Below are 9,319 nucleotides of genomic sequence, written 5' to 3'. Positions count from 1 at the left end.
ACATGTATTGCTTACATTTATATTATTTATAAATATATTTAACATATAAACATAATATATTTTTATTAAATATATGCATGTATGCTTGAATTTATATATATATATATATATACACACACACACACATAATAAATAAACAGTGCATACCATATATTATGTATAATTTTTTTATTTTGATTATATACATATATATTTAATCCATCTTTTTTTATAATTGTACAAATGAGGAATATATTATTATTTATAAATATGATGCATAACATATTTTTATTTACTATAATATAATTGTATAATTATATTTATAAACTGTTTTTATAAAGTATATTTAGAACTTATAAAGTGATGCAATGTAATTATAAAAATAACTTTAATGAAGACTGTAAATCTAATTAAAACTGAATATGAATTTTAAATTTATTTATAAAAATTAAGTTATTTAAATTTTTTTTAATATCTTTTTTACATTTATTTTTAATATATAATAATCAATAATAGTGATTTAGTATATTATAACTATTTATTTATCTGATTGATTAGAAGTTTAATGTTTTAAATTATTTATCTATATATTTATAATATTAATATATATTATTTTTCTAATGGTAATGTATATTTTTTTTATTCTTATCTTAAATTAATAATATTTTTTAGTATATATTTATTATCCTGATTTTTTGATTTGTCTTACAAAACTATAGTTTTTTAATTTATAAAAATTAAAATCCAATAATCTAATAACTTGTATAAATAAATTATAAAAATTTATGTGTGTACAGGTCATCCCATTTTTTAAATTAATATGTAAAGATTTTATGTATTTGATATTATTAACTTTCTTAGTTATTGAGTAAATAAAATTCATCATTTTTAAGCGTTAATTAAATCTAACATATTGAATTATTATATTTTTATCTTTACAATGTAACATTTATAGTCTCATTTAACACAATAAAATTTATTAAAATACTATTTTTCTTTTAATATACCTTTGTATTTCATTATAATTTATTCCAGTTTTTGCTCTGTTTATTTAATAAATTAAATAATTTAAAATTTATAATAATCAAAATAGACTTAATTATATTTTAATATAATTTTAAATCATGGTACACTGTCACTCACAAGTTATTATAATAAAAATAACTAATTAATTATAATTTAATTTTTTATGTTAATGTAATTTTAAGTATTAAAATGTATGGCCAATTATGTAGTAATAAATATCATAATATTTAAGTATTTGTATGACAACAATTAGTCTTCAAAATATTTTTAAATTAATTTGTGTTTTTTTTTTTTTTTATTATTTAGTAAGTATATGTTTAATTTCCCTAATAATATGATAATTTTTTTTTTATATTTATTTTATTTTTGTAATAATTATTAAATCGGTATAAAATCTTATGTATTTCATTATGATTAATATTATCATTTTTCATATTAATATGAAATTAATGATGGTTTTAAATTTTTTTAATTTTTTTATTAAAATTACTTAATTTTTTGATTTATTACTAATATATATGTTAATTATATACTTTCCTTTTATATAAAAAAATAATAAATCATTTAGTCTTAATTTTTTGATAATCTCAATAAATTAATAGTAATATTTTAAAATTTTATTTTTTAAAATTCTAAACTTTCAAAATTAATTTAAATTGCTGCATTTAAAATTAGGTGCTTAATTTTCAGGATTAATTACTCACTAAAACATAATAAATTGACAGCTTTTGTTAACACTACAATTTTATTAATTTGATCACTTGACTAATTTTAACACATCTTTATGATACAACTATCATCTCTTTTAAAATAAAAAGAACGATAAAAATGATATTGTCTTTATATTTAAATTTTTAATCATTTTCTTAGTTTAACATCTGGTTAGTAATGTTCCCTGTAGGGATTTGAATAATATTTTTCGTCAATTATTGTGAAAGTTCACAGAAATACATAATATTCAAATTTTAATTTTGTTGGCCAAGAGACGTAATTAAAATCTAATAAAAAAATCACTTATTTATTTTTTTTTTTGTTTAATATTACATGTGTAAAAAATTAATAAAATCTTATTTTGTACATGTTATTAATTTAATTTAAAAATAACATCTGATATTTAAATTTTATTAATGTTTCTTTAAAATAATTTCGTAATATAACCCATTAATAAATTTTATTTTTAAATATTAATATATTGAAATTAAAATAAATTGTCAATATTTCATCTGTTATTTTATATTATTATTTTATAATTAGTAAATAATTCTTTTTTCTTTGTATGTTTATGGAGTTTTTGTTTTTTGTTTTTGTCAGATATTTTTTTTTTTTTGTTTTTAAATTTATTTCAACCAATTACCAATATAATGGCTTCATTTTGTAAATTAAATGTTATATTTTTATATTTTATATCTAGCAATAAAAATATATAATCTTCAGTAAATAATAGGTTTTATACTTTCTTAATATATAATAAGCCGATATTGTTTAATTAGTCCCAAATTAAATTATTTTTAATACTTTGAGTAATCTATTGTACATATTTTTTTATAATTTTAAAATTTTTAATTTAAATTGCTTTTCTTTATGTAAAAATTAAACTATGTTATAAATTTTTAATTTATATATAATATTTAAATTATTTAAATATTTTATAATTTATAAGACGATTTTATCTAACATTTATGTTACTTTTTTTTAAATATCAATATTATTTTTTATTATTTTAGATTATAATATTCTATAAAAAATAATATATCTTGTAAAATATATAAAGCACAACCGGGCTTATATATTTTAGTGTCTGCATTTATTGGGAGAAATTTAAAATCAAAGATGAAAAAAATTTATTTGAGGGTTACTGTATTAAATTCAGGTGATTTATTTATTCATTTTTTGCCGCTAAAGGTGTTCTAATATTGAAAATGTTCTTTTAGACATTCATGAATAAAATTTTGTTTTTAAAGGATACTACGCATTATATGCATTTAAGCATCGGATTATCGCATATTTGCCTCATACTAATTTGTTTTTACTTAACGCTATATATGTCTTAATTTATAAATTTAGTAAGATTTTTAGAACTAATGTTATATTGAGATGATTTATTTCTTTTATAAGCCACATTAATTGTTAATAAGTTAAATTATGTATCTAATATTTTTTATTACTGTTTTTTATTGTAATATAATAAATAATGTACTGGATAATTAATTATTTAAATTGTTATAATTTTTTAACCTGGACTAAATAATCTCTCATTATATGTATACGTATTTGTTCAAACACTATATAATTGAGATATAACTATAAGATAATAATCGGGGGAATTTGATTTTTCGTTATAATGTAAATATTGAAGAAACATTATAATATAATTATTGTAAAATAAAATGGTTAGAATGTATATTACTATTTTAAAATTTAGTTGATATATTTGATGGTACTAATTTTATTATTACCTTAATAAAAAAAAAATATTTACTTAGTATCATAATAACTTTTTGGCATAAATCTTTTAGAAATTGTTAAATTTATTATTGGTTTATATTAATAAATCTAGCTGTGCTACTTATAGATGCTATTTAATTAAAATTAATTAGTAAATATAATATTGTGTTTTTTTATTACCAGTGGGTATTAATTGGTTTAATGTAGCCATTTTAATTTATAATTTAGTTTTATTTAATAATAATCAATTTCTGGGTAACTTTATTGTGTGATATTGTATGATAGAATATGTAATCGTTATATTAAATAATTAAATTAATAATCTATAATTAAAGAGGGAGACTCATAGGCAGTTTCGTTTATATGGTAGGTTTTTTCTGGTGAAGCTTTTATGTGTTCGCTGTATGTAATTCCACTCTTTTTTCTTTTCATTGAATATTCAAGTTACTCTTACTAACTGATATTTTTTTATTACTTAGCAGATTACTATAAACAAATCTAAAAATTATCCAAGTCTCTTTTTAACTATTTATATTAATATTCTACATAATTCTCAATTCCTTAAATTTAAATACTTTATTATTCATTTTTTTTTCTTTTTTAAATAACTATGTAAATTTATGAAATATCTAATTTTATAATTTATAATTTAACAAATTTATATCTTTTTTTATTGTATGTTGTGTTGAATAAGTAGTATTTAAAATATCATTTATTACATTTTTTTTCTATCGTTTTTATTTGAACTAACATTTGCTTCATAATATTAAATAAAATAAATTTCCATTTATAATTAATAATTTGTATATATTTTGTAAAAAGTATTAAATTTGTTAATAACAATTGAATATTACATATTAAATGCTTATTGTTTTTTTATTTTCTGGTACTTAAATTAAATTTACTTTAACATTTTAACTTGTTATAGAATATATACTTTTTAACTATATTCTAATATGAATTTTTATCGTATTTTGATTATTAATGTTCTATGATTTTATAATTAATTAATTAGTCTACGAAAATTTATTTAATAAATATTGTTTAAATTTGAATTATTGGTGTTTTTATTTTTTAGAACGAACTAAAATTATGTAATAATGATAAACTATTATATTAATAATAAACTAAATATTATTACAAAAAAACATTTTGTTTTAAAAATAAAATTAATTAAATTGAAAAAAAAAAAAATACAAAAAATGAAGGAAACAGTGATTAAAAATAATAAAAATAACAAAAACACAAGACAAAAAGTAACCTAAAAATGAAAATGCAAACTGAAAAACTATACATGAAGGAATAATTCAAAATATTACTAAATAAAATTATATAATATGATAACATAAACTTTTATAATAATATACTAATAATGACTAATATGTGTATTATCTGCACACGTTATAATGTTTAGTCTTACTTCTGGATTAATTATATTATTATTATCACCGGATAGTGCTGCTGGCCGAGTTAGCGCGCTTCTCCGGAGGGCTCCGCTGATGTCCGTCGCGACGCTGACTCCCAGGTTGTGCTGCGGGTCCAGCAGGTCTGAAAAGGGCTCTCAGCGTGGAGACAGAACCGGAGATTCGGACCGGGGTGTCCCGGCGTTACGTCCCACACATGATCCGTTATCAGCGTCTATCCTTCGCAACCTCACGCTCGGACCCCCGAAGGTCTACCTTCTTCGACCAGGACTGAGAAACTTCCTTGGTCTGTTGTCATTTCCCCTTCCTACAACAATCCGGCTTTAAACTGACAACTACATGGGAATTAATTTTAGTCTAATATAGGTGCTGTCTACACAAGCACCAGGCGTCTCTAAAAGTCATTTTATATCATTAAAAAAGTGCGTACAATCGGCTACAAGTCTCGCGGAAAGTTGTTATTCCTGCAGAGGGGCGCTGAACGCGTTGTCTTCCAAGCCGACTGTGATTGGTTCTGCCCGACCTGCGCTGAGAAAAAGTAACAGCTGTCACGTGGACAACGCACGGTTCGTTCTGATTTTATTTCTCACCCATATTTTTCTTTTTCGTTTCTTCACTGTTAATACATTGTGTATATGTTTATTATATGTTGGGAGTTATTGTTATGATTATTTTTTCATTGACTCAATCGTTTTGCTCACAGTAATATTGACAAACAAACTTGACCAATGAGCGTTCTTTATATCGGTGACGTTGTAAAAGGCGGGTAAATGCGAAGTCAACCGAAATCCCAGCACTGGTTAATACTTCAATGTTAAAAGTAAAATATATAGGTCTATGGCAAATACACTGTCGATTTTGTTTTCAGAATGTCTGCCAATCAAAAAGTTATTAAGTCTGTTTTATTTAATGTCCGTAACTCAAGATAGAGTATTGTGAAACTGAGAGGAATTTACAAGGTGTGTCCTCGTGACTGTGGCGTTCAGTCTTCTAAAATATATCAGTCAAAACTTTGGAGGATATTGCAAAAGACAACGTTAACTCATCTAAATGGTAAGATTAAGTTTATGTTCTGGCCGCGCGTGCCCAACGAGGACTGCATTATACGCTGCAGAAGGCGTCAGTCCCATAGGACTCTCATGTTAAAATGCCCCAGCTTGCTTAAAAAAACATGTTGTACAGCCTGGTTTCAAAACATCGATTTTGGTCTATATAGCGAAATTTTGCCCCTTTCATGACAACTGTGAGCGAGGGTTGAATTTTTTAGAGAAACTCTTTCGTGTTTTTAAATCTATATTAAGCCTTAAAGTTCTGCATAATTAAGGGCGTGGCCACTTGAGGTGACAGGTGGATTGCCGCTGCTGACAATGCCGTCGCGCTAGGTGGGCGTGGCTTCAGCAACCAGCTCCCGCCTTTTTGCCCAATTTAGATTATTCGGAAGTGGACGTCGCTGCCAAGATTGCGACGGCGCCGCTCCGCCATTTTATTCTAATCCAAAATAATCATTATGATTATTTATTACGTATTTTTCATCATTTACTACATTTATTTATTTATTATTATATAGCCTATGTATTATTATTATTATTATTATAGTCATTGATCTCCAGTTTTTTTCCCCATTTGTATATGATTTATAAATCACTGAAATTTAACAGATTTTACAACCATTTAAAGTGAAGCATACAGGAAGGCCGCTGCAGTGTTATTAAAGCCTACTGGACCGCTAGGTGGCGCAAATGAATTGAGTTCCGGTGGTGAAAGTCTTTCAAAAATGAGAAAACTGATGTACAAAAATGTGCATTGACTGGTGCAAGTGTTGTTTGAGAGCAATGGGAGCAAATCGGGTTTATTTTTTTTTTTTTTTTTTTTTTCCATTTTTTTACCCCCTTGTTTTTATTTTAGGATTTTTTGAATAACTTTAAACACAGAAATCTTAAGGTATAAAAATGACGTAGTTGTATTTTTGGGGATGATGATTTTTAGTTGACTCATGATTTCTAGCTGGAGAGGCAGGTGTTTTTTTGTTTTGATAATAAATATGCCTGTAATATAATTTTAAGTTTTTTAAATATTGCAACGAATCAGACAAATGCAACAAAGTCATTTGATCAAATGCGTCTTACCGAGTTGGATTTTAAAGAGGAGTTGCGTGAATTTAATGATTAAATTGAATGAGAGAGTGTTATAGTTAGTCATCTGGCTTGGAAGAAGTATATGTATGCTTTACGATTGTTCACTGTGCCTTCAGGCTCCAGAAGCATTGAAGAACCTTTACTTGTAAGAGTGAAGATGGTCTTGAAAGTCTTTGTTTTTCATTTTGACACAACCCGGCTTGAGTAAATAGAGATAGACCGTGAAACGCCAGCGAGAGAGTTTTTCTTCTCTTCTTCGCTTCTGACCAGATGCACACAGGGTTATGCAGGAGGATAATTCTTCGTTCTCTCTGTATAGTCTTCAGGACTGGATGCCAACAACACGCCGGTTTCACTGAGAACCCCGGAAAACCCCCGGACTGCACCCTGAATCGTGACCTGCCTCTGAGTGTCACACATGAGTACGTTACTGATTCAGCCGTACACCAAGCTGTTTTTTTGGGGGGGGGGGGGGGGGGGAGTGTTGTTGCTTCAACACAGGAGGGGACATCCCGCCAGTGGCCCATTTCTCCGGACACCTGGACTCAGCGCAATTAGAGGATGTTGAATACAAATCTGTCTTGTGTGTTATGTTAGTTTTAATGTATACACACCACTCCAGGGGTTTCGGCGCGTTATCTCTTTCAACAAATAATTACACGAAAGGCATCTGGGCAGAAAGAAAAGTAAACTGGATTAATCATGTTAGTATGTGTGAAGGAAAGCACGATGATGTTGGACAGAGACGGTCTCCAGGTGCATCTGTGGACGTCATTTCCTGGTCTGGAAAAGTGAAGTTGAACACCTGGGATGGATTTGTGGCTGCCTTTTAGCCATCTTTATAATAAAAAAAAAAACAGCCATCAGTCACTCGAATACCCATGGGAAAATTGTACTGTGTGTTAAATGTGCTGACATATTTAGTTTTGATGAACTGGTGAACTTTGATGTAGTTTCTCCACCTGTGTATAGAGGGCAGCAGTGAGCTTTAGAAAAACAGGCTTAATTAAAGAAATTGGATTTGTGTAGTTAATTCCGTATGCCTGTGGCAGAATTCACCATCATGATAGGGTGTTGTTGCGTGGTGGTCGCAAGTTTTTTGTAAAATTTTTTTTTTACTTTTAGCATCACATCACTATGCAGTTTTCTAGATTGTTCTGGGTGTTTGCCAGGACATTTCCAATGAGAAGCTCAGCAATACAACTTAAGAAAACACATGAAAATATAAATAAGCATCCAGTGCACCGCACATTAATCAGTTTTTGACAGCACGTGTACTGCAATAACTCAAACACAAACCAAGTATAGAAACAAAAATCAACCATGGGTGTTCATGTCAATAAAACAAAAAAAACAAAAACAAAACATGGTTATGATAGTTTAAACCATGACCATTGTTTTGCATACAATGCCATAGCTTGACCATGATATTTGTAGTAAATCTGTTACAAACGGTAGTAAATAAATACACTAAAAACATGGTTACTACGCTTGCATTTATAAAAAAACATGTGATAAAAGAAATAAATAAAAATCTCTACTTTTCAGATGTGCAGACACTGATAAGCATATCCCTGCCAGTTGTGTCACTTGTTATGTTCCCTTAAAACATAGCTGAGTGTGGTCTGTGTGTATTTGCAGCGGCTTTTTCTGTATTTGATTGTGTTGAGTATTTGCTGTGCAGTTTCTTAATTGCTTTGTGTGTTTGTGTTCTATCACATTGTTGTGCAGTTTCGAGTGTATTCTGTGTGGTGTTCCAGGGTGTTGCTAAGGATTTTGCAGGGTGTTGCTTTGTGTGAGTGTGGTTTTTACTTTTACATTGCAGTGTGTTGTCTGCCAGTGGCCTCCCTTTTTTCTTCTTCTTCAAAAATAGAGTTGGACATTCTTTAAGTGTCTTGTAAAAATTCACTACCATGATGTTTAGGCCATTGTAGCGGTGGTTACCCAGTGGTGCCTAGGTGTTTTATGTGTGTCCTAGTTATTATAATGTTGCTATGCAGTTTTTTTAGGGTAGGTGTGTGCGATATGATGATTTTTGTTCGTGGCTCGATAAAAATGTCTCACGATCTGCTTTTGAAGACATATCGTAGCCTACTCGGCAACAACGACATTCAGTCAGCTGCAGTTCTGATGCCCAATCCAGCTCATTAATGTACAACACCAACATTGCTTTGAACATTAGAGAGACACTGCACTTATTCACAGTCCACAAAACGTTAATTATTTGCATCTGCTTTAAAGCCTTACTGGTTAAACATTTCATTGTTTAATTGCACACTGTCAAACAGCTCCTGATTACTGAACTGAAGT

Source organism: Cyprinus carpio, chromosome B25 (assembly GCF_018340385.1).
Source record: "Cyprinus carpio isolate SPL01 chromosome B25, ASM1834038v1, whole genome shotgun sequence".
NCBI classification, from domain to species: domain Eukaryota; kingdom Metazoa; phylum Chordata; class Actinopteri; order Cypriniformes; family Cyprinidae; genus Cyprinus; species Cyprinus carpio.
Note: the sequence above shows the minus strand (reverse complement) of the source record.